General features: G+C 37.8%; 1 long non-coding RNA gene across 1 annotated transcript in view; it reads right to left on the bottom strand.

Moving 5' to 3' along the window:
• Positions 1-288: 288 nt before the first annotated feature.
• The window catches only part of LOC111186158 (uncharacterized), a 73418-nt gene continuing 55937 nt past the window's right edge, over positions 289-17769 (bottom strand). Inside the window, exon 3 of the long non-coding RNA XR_002647771.3 lies at positions 289-17769. This exon is cut by the window's right edge and continues 26217 nt beyond it. This is a non-coding gene — a long non-coding RNA (uncharacterized LOC111186158).

Below are 17769 nucleotides of genomic sequence, written 5' to 3'. Positions count from 1 at the left end.
CAAATACCGTATGCTAACACATATATATGGAATTTAAGAAAAAAAATGTCATGGATAACTTAGGGGTAAGACAGGAATAAAGACACAGACCTACTAGAGAATGGACTTGAGGATATGGGGAGGGGGAAGGGTAAGCTGTGACAACGCGAGAGAGAGGCATGGACATATGTACACTACCAAACGTAAGGTAGATAGCTAGTGGGAAGCAGCCGCATCACACAGGGAGATCAGCTCAGTGCTTTGTGACCACCTGGAGGGGTGGGATAGGGAGGGTGGGAGGGAGGGAGAGGCAAGAGGGAAGAGATATGGGAACATATGTATATGTATAACTGATTCACTTTGTTATAAAGTAGAAACTAACACAGCATTGTAAAGCAATTATACTCCAATAAAGATGTAAAAAACAAACAAAACAAACAAACAAAAAAAGAAACAAAAAGATATAACCAATATGACTCATAGCAAATGAGAGGACATAGCCAATCGTCATATTCCAGGCTTCGACTTCCCTTTGGTGGCTATTGTCTGGGTCTGAAATGCTTTATTGTAAGAAAAAGGAAGCAATGAGAAACGTGTCTTCAAACAACCTGTCTTGGAGAACCAGAATAATCTACTATACGTGTGGAAAAGATCAAGAGAGCCTCATGGTCATGATGCACACAACAGGGCTCCGTCTTGAGAAACAATCACAGATTTGTTCTTTGTCTTATTCTCTTATATTTCAGACAACTGTGAACTAAATTTCAAAAACTTGGCTGGAATATCAGCTATTTTTTCTATTGAAAACTCTAGTTCTTTTGCATCATTTTGATTCATGGACCAAAAACACAGCTAGAAAGGTTACTTACTCTATGGTAACTAAGCAACAAAGAATTTTTTTCTTCATAAAAGAGTTTCACACAACTACGTTCTTCATCATTTAAGAGCAAAATTCTTTCATTTTTCGTAAATAATCCAAATAATAACTAACACTAATTAGGCTCCAGGTATTACTTCTAGTGCCCTTCTTAAACTATTTCATTTAATTCTCACAACAACTTTATGGGTTAAGACTAATATTAATTCTATTTTACAGATGAGGAACCTGAGCCTCATAGAGGTTAACTAATTTGCTCATGCGGATACACTCAGCAAGTCCTAAAGTTGGGATTTTAACTCAAGTAAGGTAGATCATGAGAGTTCGCATTTTAATCACTCTGCTACACAGTCATTAAATAATTTATAATGCTCAAGGTCAAGCTCAGTATTTCAATCTCTTTAACCTTTTCCTCATTCTTTTTCCTATATTTGAATACCTCACAACCAACCCCTCCAACTACATCTAAGCAGTCACCAAATCTTACTGTGTTTTTTTCACCTTTATCTTTTTCAGGAGGCCTATGCTCATATATACATCTGCCTAATAAAATTTTCCACTTGAATATCCCACATGTACTTTAAACTCACCGTAACTCACCAGTATCTTAATCATGTATTTCTTATTACAGTGAATAATACCATTATCCCCTCATTTGAGGAAAAAAAAGTAATTTGATGGACATCAGAAATTAGACAATTTCTGCCTCTTGGACTATCTACCCACCAAACACATATGGGTTGCATACACATACACATGCATGCAAATACACACAGATACCACCCCACCCATCTGACGAAATCACTAATCCTTGCTAATTATCACCTAAACTATCACAAGTGTCTCTTTACTGATTTTCCTGCTTGCTTCTTATTTCACTCCACGTCACCTCGATCTAACTTCTGTACTGCTGCGGAACGGCCTTCATGGTGTAAACATCTTCTGTCTTCTTTTTGCTTGCATTTTCATAATGGACTATAAGATAAATTCTAAACACTTTCACAAAGAGTACAAGACTTCAGAATCTGACATCTGCCTATCCACTCAGATAAATTTTCCAATTAATTTGAGTTTCCTTTGTCTGGAGTATCTCTTCTCTGGGATTCCCACAGATCCTGCAAGCTTCACTTGAAATGCTGCTTCCTTCATGAAAATTCCCTGTCTCTTGAAGGCATGTTTAGATACTACTGCTCGCCTTTTCAGTATTTTTTTTTAACATATCACTATTATAACTACAATATTGTTATATTGGTTGTTCACATGTCTGTCTTTTCACTAGGGTTTTGGGAGGCAAAACAATATATACACTTTAAAATTAGAAAAAAATTTAAATGTGATATACTGACACTATAGACACTTTAGAAAATTCAATAATGTCTGAAGAAGGGAAAAGTAAAATTATTTATATTTCTTCCACAAAGAGGATACCATTATTTTAAAAATATTTATTTTTTTCATACGAATACACATACAACATAATTTATATATTTTTTATTTGTCTTAGAACATTCATGGTTTGGTTTCATTTTTTCCTAACAGCTAGCACAGGGCTCACAGCTAGCACATACAAAATAGTCTATTTGTTGAGTAAATGAATGATTCTAAATGTATGCCCTTTTCCTCTATTTCCCCAACTACTGTCTTATAATCATTCTTCTGAGCTACTCTAATTATATCTTCAATTGGTCTCATTGTCTCCAGTTTCTTCTCCCTTGAATTCATCCTCCACATTGCTGCCATGGTTATAATATAAAATAAAAATCTTGCCACATTATTGTCATATTTATGAATCCTTTGATGACTTTTATTTCCCATGAAACAAAATGTAATTCCTTATCAATCCAGACTTTTCACAATTTAGTCCTAATCTACATTCTTGATTTTTCTTCTGTTATTTCCACTTCCTGTATCGGCATCAATCTAGTCTAGTTACACTAGACAATTCACAGTTCTGAAAGATTCGCCATGGAGTCTCACTCTTGTGCCTCGACTCATGCTACTTCTGTCAAAAATATCCTTCCCTAGTCTTCCTCATCAGGCAAATATTTGATTCTTCCTTCAAAGATAATTAAAAAAACAAAAAACAGAAAACCTCTTCTGTGAAGTCTTCTTCAACCCTACCTCCATTTTTTTTTAGCCAAATAACTTGCTCTCTCAGCTGTTTCCAAAGAAGTATTCCCCAGAGCTAAAAGTACAGTTCTGTAAAACTGCATTCCCTCACCTCCCCTTATGCACTCATGGAGGTTCAGATTTGGTAGGTCTGGAGTGGAGACAGGAATACATTCTTTTAAAAACACGCTACATCCCAAACCAAACAATGCGACTTCAGGGCCAGACTGAACTCTGGGTTGCTAAGTGCTAAACATTCTTTTTAAAGCATGACTCAGAATCGCGCTAGAAACAGAAGTAGAGCATGTTGGGGTCCATGCTTTCAGGTATAAACAAAACCAATCATTGTTTTTGATAGGTTTTATGGGTATGAGTCCTTAGGAAGTGAAATCAGACTCTTATTTCAAAGTGTTCAAAATACCAGAGAAACAGAAGGATCGAAAACAAAGTGAAACAAAGGCATACAACTATTAAATATTAAAAAAAAAAAAAAGAGGAAAGGACATGAGGCCACATAAGCTGCTTCTATTATATTGTACTCATACAAAAGTGAGGAGATGAAGCAGCACAATGAAACTAGTTATAAGAAAATATGATATGTGCCCAAGAAGCCATCAAGGGCCTTGGCTCATTCAAATCCTAGAATGGAATTACTGGCTCTAAATAGGTCACTTAGCACAAAATGCTTGAGATTTTCCTCATTCACAAAGACATGCAACTCCTTTTAAAGATTTCAGTTCAAACCAAGTCTGTGTAAAACCTATCCCCATTTTCTCTTGCATACAATATACTCATTCACTAAACAAGTGCCCAGAGAGGGAAAGTGCATTAATAGTTAATTTTTTAAATCAAGAGTTTTAGGGACAGAAGGACTGTTAGAGGATCATCTAGACCACGCTTCTTAACCTTTTTCACAACATAGTGCACATGGAAAATTATGACTGTCTGGCACTGGGATAAAAAGAGGAGACTGCTAGGGACTAACAGTGATTGGCAAAGAGCTCATGCTGCTCCAGGCCACACTTGGGGATCATAGAGATCAAGATGTCCTACAACCTCTGTAACCCATATTGCTTGAGAAGATATACTAGATAAACCAATACATCATAGAGATGAGGAAAAAACTAAGCCCCAAAGGGTGGCTTAATACCAGAGGGATTAACAAAATCGCTTAGTGGGAAAGTGAGTATTGGGTTTTCACAGGCCTCATATGAACAATGATTCTAATGCGTGCTATTCAGAATTCATCAATTCTGAGCATTGATGGTGTCATTTTGAGTGGTACACCAATTCACTGAGGTACCCAACATGAACAATAGAAAAGACAATGAAAAGACAATGATCTCTCCCACAAATATCTGTACCATTTTCCAACTGTATTTAAATGTTACTTGAAAAAATAAAAGAGAAATTCATTCATAATTCTCTAAATTCATTGAAAAATTGCTAGATGAAATACTAGAAACAATTTTTAAATGAATGCAAGAGGCTTCCAGGAAAGCAGTAGTATGAATATAGGGAAAGAAGTGAGAACTGAAGCAGTTGGGTGCCCTGGGAGAACCTTTATACCCAGGCTGCCCAGAACTGTACATCTTCCAAGAGCAGAGAGCTCCATCTAGCATAAAAGCCATGCTCAGGAAAAGCCATTCACAGGGAAGAGAGTTCACTAGAAACAAGTGAATAAATAACCCTTCACAGGAAAGAAAGAAAGCAGGAAAGAAAACTGTCTAGAAGAGAAGGGGAGAAAAGCTCTCCTGAGAATTTATAGCCACTGGAAGGTTCAGACATGGATTTAGGATCAAAATTTATACTGTTTACGTGGTAAGGAATATCATACACTAAAATTCTTCATTTCTGGACTCATTTAAACTGGACTCAGGTCTGTAACGTCCTCATACGTATGGCAGAAAGAAACACAAATCCTCCCTTGAGGAATGAATTTTAAAAGTTCAAAAGATTGTGTTTTATTTTGAATACAAGTTCACAATAAAAGAAAAATCACAAAACACATGAGAAACTAGGCCACCATAATCAAGTGTCACATAGATTATAAACAACAGGAATTTGGAATATTGGAAATGTACAAATACAAGGAATATATTAGAAAATAAATTAAATATATTTATATGTTTAAAGAAGTTTTAAAATGGGGGGGAGGGAAGTAAAAATATGAGTAATCAGCAAGAGATTAGGCAGAATTGGAGGAAGAGATCTCCTGGAAATAAAAAGTATGATAATTACAAGTAAGTATTCAATGTAAGAGTTAAATAGCAGATAGTTACAATGGAGGAGAAAATTAATAAAATGGAAGATTTTTACTTAAAAGGAGAAATTACACAGAATAAAGCAATCAAGATAAAACAATTTTAAAAAAGAATTGAAGACACAAGGAGAACAGAGAAAGTCCAAAATATATCTAGTCAGAATTTTAGAACAATCAGGAAAATTTAACCAAAAGAAAGTAATGTAGCCATAATAAGTATCAAAGTATTCTTTAAAGAAAAATTACCACCAATAAAGAAGGGAACTGTATAAAAATAACAGGATATAATCAAAACGATATCACATTTGTAAATGTATACTGTTTAATATCATAGCCTCAAAATAAATAACATAAAATAACTACAAAGAGAAATTGACAAGTTCATCAACATTGTGGGAAATTTCTACCTCATATCTCTTGGTCATTAATACTTAAAGTAGATAAGACAACCAATAAGGTTGTAACCAGTAGATAAATAAGTCCTGTAGATTTAGAGCACAGTATACTGAATACAGACAACAATATTGTATTATAATCACCAAACTTGCTAAGAGAGTAGATCTTAATTATTCCCACCACAAAAAAAGAAGTGATAATATGTGATATGATAAAGACTACAATGGCAATCAAATTATGATATATAAATGTATCAAATCAACATGTTTCAACCTTCAATCTACACAATGCTATATATCAAATGTATTTCAATAAAAAATAAAATAAAATGGAGGAAATTTTTTTTAAAAAAGAAAGACCAGTAAGAATGTAGATAATTTCAACAATACAATTAACAAGTTTGATTTCATTGATGTATATAGAAACCTGCCTTCAGTAATTGGAAAATATACATTATTTTCAGGCACACACAGAACATTTACAAAAATTGTAAATTTTTTTACAATTGTAAATTGTAAGTGTCTCACATTTCCTAAAGAATTGGTATCATACAGAACACATTTTCTGATAATAATATAATTACATTAGAAATTATGGCAGGGATTCTGCTTTTCCTATTTGTCCTGGACATGAGAGTTAGATGCCATTTCCAGTCCCTGGTAAATTTAGGAGGCTTAGCTCTGTCTTATGGAATGTGAGCAAAAGTGTTGCATGTACTGTCAGGCCTGAATACAGAATATCCTGTGCAACCTTCCATGCTCTTGCTTCCTCTTCTTCAAAAACGTAAGGAGCAGTGTGTTGAGAATTTTGGCAGCCTAAAAGGGAAGAAGCTTATTCTCTGTGTCATATACAGAAACATTCAGGTTGGACTTCAAATGAACAAGAGATAAACTTGTAGTGTGTTAAGCCCTTTGAGATTTGGAATTGTTTGCTGCTGCTGATAGTTTACTATGAGAACACAGAAATTAAAAATAAAATAAGAGCTAAAAATAATCCTCTCTCTCTGCAAATTTTTAAAAACAATTCTGGTAACTCAAGAGTTAAAGAGGAGAGTATAATAAATTTTTTTAGATACTGGAATTAAATAACAAATAACCCCCCACAAAAAGTTGGGGAGCAAAATAATATATAAAATAAGGAAATAGAGACAAACATATAATAGAGGAGCAACAAAATGAAATGTTGGTCTTTGAAAAGACTAATAAAATTAACAAACCTCTAGAAAGGTTGATCCAGGGCAAAAGAGATAAGGTAAAAATTAACAGTATTAGAAATGAAAAAGGGGAACACTGCAGATACAGCAGAGGTTTTTAAAATAAGAGAATATTTTAAAAACTAAAAGATAAGAGACATTGACTGCTTTTGTTCTGGACTAACTTGTCTGGAATGTTTGTATAACGAACAGTGTTGGAAGGTATAGTGTCTCCCTCTGGAGCAAACAGCCTTCATACTTACTGCCCAGTATAAAAGATTCAGGTTCCCTAAGCTTAGGGTTCCTTTTCTATAAGGCACCCAATGCATATGCAGGCATCCATCTGAGCCCATCCACATTGCCCCATGGGACTTGGAGACAAGGAGAATAGATGTAAACAGGAAGCTCATGCTGCTTGCTGTGCCTTAAGTAAAGTCTTTTATCTCTGACTCAGGAGTTCGTGTCTTCTGCCAGCATTCATGAAACTGTGGTAAGCTAACTTGGTGGCTTATAAGTATGGTAAAATCTCAGAACTCACACAGTTCTTGACATTGACAAAATGATTTTAATATGTATGTGGAAGATCCAAGACAAGTTAAGATCTTCTTAAAGAAGAAAAACAGAGAGGATACTACTTGCCCTGCCAGATATAGATTCATTATAAAGTTATAAAATTTAAGAGAGTGTGATATTGGGATGGAAACAGACTAACAGACCAGTGGAACATGACAGATGTCATAGAAACAGACAACCATATATAGAAACTTAATACTGATCCAATGATAATCCACTTGTGGGATGTAGAAATCCCACACTCAGAGATCCCTTAACAAAGAAGGTAGAAAAGGGTCTTTCTAGTCCTTGCTTGGCTCAGTTCATCAGTCAGTTAATGAGTCCCTGTATAAAAGGATGAAAAATTTAAAAAGAAAAACATCTAACACTAATAAAATTTTATAATTTTTTAATGGTATAAAAATGGCTGGGACTTCCCTGGTGGTTTACAGTGATTAAGACTCCACACTCAATGCAGGGGGCCCAGGTTCAATCCCTGGTCGGGGAACTAGATCCCACATGCATGCCGCAACTAAGAATTCACATGCCACAACTAAAGAGCCCACCTGCCACAACTAAGACCCAGCACAGCAACAACAACAAAAAAACCCTTAACATTTCAGCCAAAAAATGGAAAAAGAGGGAAGAAAGTATTCTAGAGAGCAAACAATGAAAATACAAATGCAGTACCCTCTAGATAAAAGGGAGTTTTGTGTATATGTATAGACTCATAGATTTCTTTTGTAAAAGTACCAGATGCAATAGTTCCTTCACAAACATTCTCCTCTGTGCTGATGGTATGGTTTGATAAAAGACCAGGGATAGCCTCTGATCTTTGCTACTTATAGTCAGAATGAATTGCTGTATATTAGACAAAACTGAAATTATCATTTTGAAACAAGGTATTTTCCAAGTCAAATAGCAAACATTAGATGAATTTATTCAGCCTCCTAGAGGTACATTTACAACCAAGTCATTTGGATGCTCTTAGAAATAAAAAGTGGTCATAAAACTGGGATATTCTAGAGGAAAGAAAGGACTTCCTTTATTTGACCCATAAATAATCTAAAAATTCTCTTTATCTACATGGTTTCCTCCAATTTTTATGGAAGCTGTTCCAAAATCCTTCTCTTTTTTCCCCTCCATGCACCCTATTGCCAAAACCTAAGCTCACGATTATTACTTGATCATACTCCTTCCTTCTTATTATCACTACCCAATTCCTTCCTTTCCAATCTGGCCTTTCAGAAGAAAAGCATTCTTGAGCCACTCCTCCCCTTTTTAATGTAAATGAAGGAGGCCCACCCAGCTTCTTTCAAATTTGAGCTCTCTGAGGCCTAATGCTCAAAATATTCTTTAGGAATTGGCATCCAAAGGGAAAGTTGTGAATACTTATGTTAAAATTTGTTCTTTTTATGCAAGTCACATTGTACACAACTTTCTCCTTAATTGGACTACAAATTCCTCAAAACCTGGAACAATAGTTTAATCATTTTTATAAATGTCTGCCATAGGTATGACCTAAAGAAGCACTCAGTATGACTCTTGAGCCCCACAGCATGTAGTTTCTACTGTACCATCTGTGGTGTTTCCACATTTCATTTAGGAGCCTAGAGGGGATTTTGAGGGAAGAGGGTCCAGGAGACTATAATATGAAACAACATTCACACAGCTAGCAGACCATTTTTACTTAGATTGTATGTTTATGTCATTCATCCATTTATTAAAGTATATTTATTAAGTGCCAACTTAATGTGTCAATGCTAGGGATACAGCAGAGAACAAAATAGACAATAATTCATGCCTTCATGGGGTTTGTGTAAATATGAAGACAGTGATTAGTATTATGGAGAAAAATATGGGAGGATAGGGAATTCTAGAGGAAGGAGGTGGTGTATTTTTTAACAGGGTAGACAAGGGATGCTTCACTGAGAAGGTGGCATTGAGTAAAGGCCCAATGTGGTTTGGGAGAGAGCCACACAGATATCTGTATAACAGAGAAGAGCCCATTTTGACTCCATGTTGGATCTGTTTCTTTGACTTTGGCCTTTGCTTTTTGTTGCTTTTGTTATTATAATCATACATAATGGCCTGCCTCAGGGAACCCTACCAACCTGTGAATGGCTGTAAGAAAGAAGAAATTGACATCCCCTCCCGGAGGCTGGCCATTTCAGGAAATGTTTTCCAAGACTGATGGCACTTTTTACTTTACTTCATCCCTGCCATTCCCTCTCTATTCTGCCTTTTTATTTTACTTCCCTCTTTGATTCTATAAAAGAAACTGGGGACTTCCCTGGTGGCCCAGTGGTTAAGAATCCGCCTGCCAACGCAGGGAACATGGGTTAGATCCCCGGTCTGGGAAGACCCCACATGCCGCTGAGCAACTGGGCCCATACACTACAACTACTGAGCCCACGTGCCACAACTACTGAAGCCTGTGCGCCTAGATCCCATGCTCCGCAAAAACAGAAGCCACCGCAATGAGAAGCCCACGCACCGCAACGAAGAGTAGCCGCCGTTCGCTGCAACTAGAGAAAGCCCGCGTACAACAGCAAGACCCAAAGCAGCCAAAAAATAAAAAGAATTAAAAAAAAATAAGATAAAAAAAAAAGAAACTGGCATCCAGACCCCTATAAGATGGTTTTTGGGGACCCTAGTCCGCCATCTTCTTGGTCTGCCAGCTTTCCGAGTAAAGTCGTGTTCCTTGCCTCAACACCTCGTCTCCCTATTTATTGGCCTGTCGTGCAGCGAGCAGAGTGAGCTTGGACTCGGTAACATCTGGAGCAGTGTTCCTCTCAGAGGGAACAGCTTGGGATGTTTGAGAAAAGCAAAGAAGACTGGGGGTCTACAGCAGCAAAAGTAGGAGAGAGCATAGGAGGTGTGGTCAGTGAGTTATCAGATAATATGATTGTGGAAGATATATTTAGGCCATGTTTGGGACTGGATTTTACTCTAAGATAGGAACCGTTGGAGCATTTTCAGCAGAGGAGTAAAATTTATTTTACTTTTTTAAAAAGTTTTAGCTACTTTTCGAGAACAGACCTAAGTGAGATACATGTGGAAATATTACTGAACCAGGTCCATCTCCCTGATGGGCAGTAAGCCAAATGCCGAGATGCGGAGGTTTGCAACAAAGAAAGAGTATATTCATAAGGCAGCCAAGCGAGGAGACAGAGACAGGAGGACGAGTTTCAGATCTGCCTCCTTGAAGGCAAGGGTAGTGGAATATTTATGGGAGGGGCAGGGTGGTCTTAGGCGAGGGGAAAGGTGATTAGAGGTAGGGGAAAAGGTGAGGTAATCAGTGTCTTGTGCAGATGTATTCAGGTTACGTTCTTCTGCATAGAAATGGAGGTGCTTAGTATGATCTAAGTTTTCTAGCCCTCTGACATCAAAACGCCATTCGTCAGACACCTGAGCAGGCCCAGTTTTAAGGTTGGTGGTCTAATCTGTCTTAGCCAGCTCTCACCAGACAAGAGCTAACTCCAAAGTTCTGAATACAGCTGGGCTACTTAAAGAGGAGAAAAAAAGAAAGAAAGAAAACAATGACTAAAACGAGCTTAATCAGTGAAGGCAGTTTATATGCAGAGGGATTTTAACAAGCTGTTCCCCTATCTGTTGCTCTCCAAGACAAGCTCAAGAATTCCTGTTAGTCATCAGCTTCTGTTAACTCTATGGGGCACAGTTTCAGGAATAGAAGATTGGCTTTGAGGTTATTGCAATAATCTAGGCAAAAGAAATAGATCAGAGTGGTAACAGTGGAAGTGGTGAGAAGGGGTCAGTTTCTGGATTTATTTTGAAGCCTTCAAAATCCAGGATATACCCAGGATTTGCTGACCAGATTTGATAAGGAGTATGAGAGAAAAAGGAAAGAACAAGAGATGAGTGAGTACAGGCAGAAAAGAGAAGAGGTTCAAAGACTAGGCCCTAAGCATTTCAGCATTAAGAGTTTGGGTTGCTGAATAGGAACCAGCAAAGAGGATCTCATCCAGTCTCAAGGCTTTAAGTATCATATAAGCACTGACAATTCTCAAATTTATATTTCTACCCCAGACTTCTTCCCTGAAATTCTAGCTCATATATCCCAATCTTCACATCTTCACTTGGATGTCTAATAGACATCTCAAAATTAACATTTCCAAATTTGAGCTTTTGACATTCTCCCCAAAATCCAATCCTCTCAGTCTCAGAGGGTGGAAACTCTATTCTTCCCATTGCTCAGCTCCCCAAACTTGGAGTCATTTCTCCGTCTCATATCTTATAACCAATTCTTCTGCAAATTCTATTGGTTCTACTTTCAAAATATATCCAGAATCTGACCACCCCTCACCACCTACACTGCTCCCCACCCTGGACCAAGCCACCACCATCTCTTGCCTAGATTATCGCAACAGCCTTTCTAAGTGGTCTGTCCTTGCTCCACTGTGCTCTGTTCTCCACAGAGCAACCAGAGTTGTCCTATTAGAACTGCAGTCATATCATGTCATTTCTCTGGATAAGACCCTCTAACAGCTTCCCATCCTAGAGTACAACTAAAGTCCTTATGATGGCTGATGAGGCCTACATTATCTCTGACCAATCTCCTAACTTCTCTCTCCCTTACTTTGTCCTAGTCACACTAGCCTCTTCACTGTTCTCCAATATACCAGACATGTTACCACCTCAGAGCATTTGTACTTGCTCCTTCTTGCTGGGATGTTCTTCTCCTAATATATACTTCTGGTTTCCTCCTGCATCTCCTTCAGATCTTTAGTTGAATGTCATGTTTTCAATGAGGTCTTCCTCAGTCATTCTATCGAAAATCACAATCCCTACTCCCAGCAATGTTGTCTGCTTTCCCTGCTTTATTGTTTTTCTTAGTATTTATCATTATCTAACATACAGTATTCTTATTTGTTTATCTTGCCCTATGCCTATTTCTCCTACTAGAATGTAAGATCCATGAAGGGGAGAATTTAAAAATTTTTATTTACTACCCAGTGCCTAGAATAGTAACTAATATGATAGGTGCTCAATAAATATTTGTTGAGTGAATAAACTAGGAGGGAAGAGAGGAGAAAACCAAGATTATATGGTTTTCTGGAATCAGGAATGAAATCTCTTCAAGAAAAAAGGTAATATTGATGCATTTTTGACTTAAGATGTGTTTATTTGAGATGTGTTGAAGCCATGCATGCCATTTTGGCATCAAGAGCTTTGATACAAAATAAGGGAGCTAAAGGTCCCCTAACCAACATCACTTCTTGACCCACCACTGCATATCATGGAATCGGGAGGTAAGAATGGAGAATGGATTATTAAGCTAATGGTGGTGAAGGCCTTGTTAGAACAAAGCCTTGTTAGAACAAAGAGATTGAATATAATAATAGATGTATTGTACATATAAACATAATACAACATAAGCCCAGAAGAGCAAGTAGCCCAAGAGCAAGCACAAACTCTACTTAGGAAGGTCAGAGAAGGTTTCAAGGAGGTAGAAATATTTGTAGAAGGGGACTGTAGAAAAATCAGTGGAGACTCACCAAGTAAGAGAACTCATCAAGTAGAGGGAAAAACTATTGTTTGTAAAACTTCTAAGTTCCAAACAATGAAGAGCCTACCAACCTCAAGCCCAAACATAGTTTTAATATAATCTTATCAGTCATATAAAAATGAAAACAGGAGAGAACAGCAAGAGACTGGGACTGCAGTTGCTTACAACTTTTGTTGCTTGCTTGGAATAGACAGCAAAGAATGAAACAATACCTAGTTATATATCCTCTGAACACATTTTGACAATTTCACATTTCACCACCCAACCTAACCAGATCTGTGCCTTGGGAACCAACAATCAGATTATTATTTCCTCTCTTTCTTTGGGTAAGAGGGGTGCGGTAGAGGTAGACTTCCATCCCCCCAGCCTAAAAATGACTTAAGAGCTTGATTAGATTGTAAGAGGGAAAAGGTAGAAAGAGGATTCTAGGATGATTCCTGGCTTGGTCTACTGGGCAGGTAGTGATAAGTATATTGTTTGAGATTGGGAATTCCTGATGAGGAGCTCATATAAGAGAATGATAAGCCCAGTTTGGGGCATGTTAATGTTGAGATGTTTGTGGGACACTAAAATGAGTTTTCTAGTTGCAATTTGGAATACAGTTAAGAAGGCCAGGAGATAGATTAGGATCTGCCATCAAGGAGGTCACTTGTGTCAAAAGTAATTTCAATGAACTGATGGGGCACAGCCTAAGACTAATGAAATTGGGAAGTTGGCATGTCTGGATCTGTTCAGCACCTGGGCCCTGGTAAATTTACCCTGATGATGGCATGCTGGAAGGCCTTCTGATGGCACCACTTGGCCCAGATGCCAAACCTCCATGCACATTTCCTTTTCAACCTTGCATGGCACATACTTCTTCCCTCCTACTAGGATTTCTCTCCAATGATCAACCATCATAGACTTACATCTATCCTGAAGTGAACCACCCCAAATCTCAAATTATCAGAGTTTTTATTGTTTTACACAGCAATATTTGTTTCGCTTTTATCTCCAAACTGTCAAAGGTTCCTCTTTCTAAACACACAAGCACGCACACATGCAAATTGCTTTCTTTTTAGCTACTGAACTCTCTCTCCCCTTTAGTTCACAAACAGTTCTTTTAAATAAATGGTTTCCATTTGCAGCTTACACTTCCCATCCACTCATTCTTGCCTTAAATCCTTTCTATTTGGGTTCTGTTACTACCACATTAAAAAGTGTCTCTAAATTCTGCCAGTGACCTACTTCTTGCTAAATCCAGTGACCTTTTCTCATATGTCATCCTCTATAATCTCTGTGGAGAATTTGACGGTGCCTTAAAATTCTCTTTTCTCTTGAACTTTGCTCTCCTGTTTTTTTCTTTTCCCGATTTCTTTAACTTTTTCTGATTCATCCTTTCAATAAACATTTACTAGGCACTGAATTTTTTACTCTTAAAATGTGTCATAATTTATGAGATAAAGTAGTAGGTGGATTTGGGTTCAGGCAAGCTACATGGGAAACCAGTAGATTAGTGGACATTTGCATGGGAGCATAGAATCAGAATAAGGAGAGTTATTCATACAATTCAGATTTTGTTAATGACATTAGGTTCTGATGCACTGATAAATCACTCCCACATAGGATATATACTTAACAAGTATACCAGACCCTTCACTTTCTGACTGTTTTATTTCTTAGCAATTCCTCTTTTGATCTACACATGCTTTATTTATATTAATCCCACAGCTCAATTCATATTTATATCTTTCTCACTTAAGGAACTATTCTTTTTCTATCTGTGTGGCCTTCAACATGTGACTTAACCTCTCTGTGCCTTGTCTGCAAACAGGGGTTAAGCCATTATTTTTTAAGGTGACAACATATTTTGAATGTCATCCTTTCTCATGTTTATGCTAAAGTTAAACATTTTGGTGATAATAATAATAATGGCTAACATTTATTACACAATTAATATAAGCCAGGCATTGAGATAAGTACTATGCCATGCAACAGCCTTATGATGTTGATATTATGATTGTCCTTATTTTATAACCATGCTGCTGAGACTCTAGCATGTGATACATGGCTGTGAAGTCCAGATTCTGTCACTAAATCCCTTGACTATACATTCTTTTAAAAAACTTCATGTTTTCTTTAGTTAACTTTTGTTTAATTAGGTCATGCTAAATTTGTATATAAAAGCAGGGGTGACTTCTCGCAGGTGAGAAAACTGTCAAAGAAAATGCTCCTGTAGACAACAGGAAAAATACAGGTTGGCTAGAATCATGAAAGAAAATGTGACAAAGTTCTGGATAAATACTGGGATTATACAAGCAAAAGAAAAAAAATAATTTGCAGGTTTTCTTTGGCAACATCTTTCTTATTATTCCTGTAAATGAAACTTTCTCTCTTTCCAGGTTCCCAACCTTATTACGTTAGCTTCTGTCCTTGACAAGCTGGTTATCGGGCTCTGTTTACTTCTCCTTTTCTCCCCAGTTTACCTTAAGGCTTAATTTAAGAGCCTAGAAGGAAATGCTTAACTAAAAGACATAAATGTGCAGAGGAAGACAAGTAAAACACTGGGCTTGCCTATAAATGGATTATTTTGATGGCGTTGGATTTGATCCTTATTTTTGGCAGTGAAGGTGGTAAGTGTGTTTGTGTGTGTGGTACATGGGCCAGGAAAGGAAGGAGAGGTCTGCACAGCAACTGGCACGTTTTCATTGTTTATGTTCAGCATTTTAATAACGTTAGTATTTGCACAGCTGAAGGAAAGGAAAGCACCCTGAGGATAGACACCATGAGGAACTCTAGAAGTTTGCAAACCAGAAAAACATGAGTTGGGAAAGAGCCATAAATGTTAATAAGTAAAAAGCACCTCAGCCAAGATAAACCTAGTGTTGGGATGCTAAATTCCAAAGGGAATCAAATAGGAGCACTTTGAAATACTTAATCTGACAATCCTTAACTCTGTTTTTATCATGAAGGTATCACTACAGAGATATTAAGAGATCAAGAAGTTGGAGATTTCTGCACAGTATAATGAAAACACAAAAGCCTTTAAATGAGAACTTTTATTTATTTATTTTTTAATAAATGTATGTATTTATTTATTTATTTTTGGCTGCTTTGGGTCTTCGTTGCTGTGAGCAGGGGCTACTCTTTGTTTTGGTGCACGGGCTTCTCATTGTGGTGGCTTCTCTTGTTGCGGAGCACGGGCTCTAGGCACGCAGGCTTCAGTAGTTGTGGCACATGGGCTCAGTAGTTGTGGCTCGTGAGCTCTAGAGCGCAGGCTCAGTAGTTGTGGCGCATGGGCTTAATTGCACTGTGTCATGCAGGATCTTCCCAGATCAGGGCTCAAAGCCGTGTCCCCTGCATTGGCGGGTGGATTCTTAACCATTGCGTTATCAGGGAAGTCCCGAGAAACAACTTTTAATTTCATCTCTATAATTTACAAGTATGTTGCATGGGGGATTTTACTTAATCTCTCAGAACCTCAATTTCCTCATCTGCAAAACAAAGGAACTGCCTAGCAAACAGTAACTAAATAGTGGCTGTAATAGTTCTGTTTACTATTAGTTGGTGCCCTTAGGTCTCTGTCTTGTACTATCTCACTTTGGCCAGTAGGATAATCACCACAGCTCTGCTTATAACTATTCTGGCTTTGCTATGGGATGGTAAGGAGATCAATTGTAAGCTGGGCCTTATTCAATATAGGAAAATAGAAACCATGGAAGGCATGGCAATTAGCTATTAAGGAGAATGCAAAGGCTTTTTGCACAAACCAAAGCCCACGCTTCCATAGACAGCCTCATCAGCTGTGAGTTTTTACACCTTTTTTTTATCCTTTCAAGCAGATTCTTTCCTCCCAGGGTTACCACCATATCTAAGGCCCTGAAGGCTGGTAAAGAACAGATAGTCCTCTCAGATATGTCATTCAGCACTAGCCTGGGAGCTGCCCTGTTTGGATTCTCCGTGCAATAATCCAGAACTGAGCCTCAGTAATGGTAATGTGCTGTCTGCCCACCTAACAGACGGTCAGTCCCTACATCTTGGGCCCCCCGGATCCTGCCCTAATCTCCAACTGCCTACAGTCACCTAATATAGACTCAAAATGGGACAAGGAGAAACACAGGATTAAAAAACAAGTGCCCAGTCAAAGGAATATCAATGTAGACATTGTTTACCACTTGGCTAAAGGGCTCATGTTTACCACTGGCTGAATAAAGTTGCCTTTCATGGGTCCTAATGGTGTGGATTTTTGTTAGGTGGTTTATTGGGAGTAAAATTCACCTTATTTATTCTTTTTTTCTCTTTTAGCAAGTGGTAAAAGAGTTGGAAATGCAACTTCAGCAGGCCCAGAAATGGAAATGATTTGGTTATAGGGGTGTTGAAAAGCTCTGCCAAAAACTTCATGTCACTAGCCTCCTAAGGCACCAGGTTCCATCATTAGAATCCCATTATTCTGCCTACAGTAAAAGGTCCTGTCATTATCTTTAGCATCAATTAGTTTAAAATACTTAGGGCCTTGGGGGGAAAATAAAGTCCTACTCTGTTTCATTTGGGGTTAGGGAGACACTTCAAGGACAGGAATGATTAGTAGGACCAGTGTAGGTACTGAGACCCTGGGGGTAGGAGAGATTCTTCTCTAGTGTACAGGATGTGTGGGTGTGGAGAGGACACAGGGAGGAGGGCAGTCCTGGGTCTTAGAGGTGCGAGGGTGGGGGCTACAGCCAAAGAAAGACTGTAACATGACAAACTGGAGGGGAGTTTAATCTAGAGCCAGACCTCTGTGTAGATGAAACAGAAATATGTTAACTGCGACTTGATTTAAAATTGAAAGGCACTGACTTTCAGAATGGACCATCTGAAAATGCTGTATAATAACCATTAAAGTTCTTTTTAAA

The sequence above is a fragment of the Delphinapterus leucas genome, chromosome 5, assembly GCF_059928025.1.
Source record: "Delphinapterus leucas isolate spDelLeu-1000000601 "Yukka" chromosome 5, BTC_Dleu_Yukka2, whole genome shotgun sequence".
Taxonomy (NCBI): Eukaryota; Metazoa; Chordata; class Mammalia; order Artiodactyla; family Monodontidae; genus Delphinapterus; species Delphinapterus leucas.
Note: the sequence above shows the minus strand (reverse complement) of the source record. Positions and strands in the feature narration are given on the sequence as shown.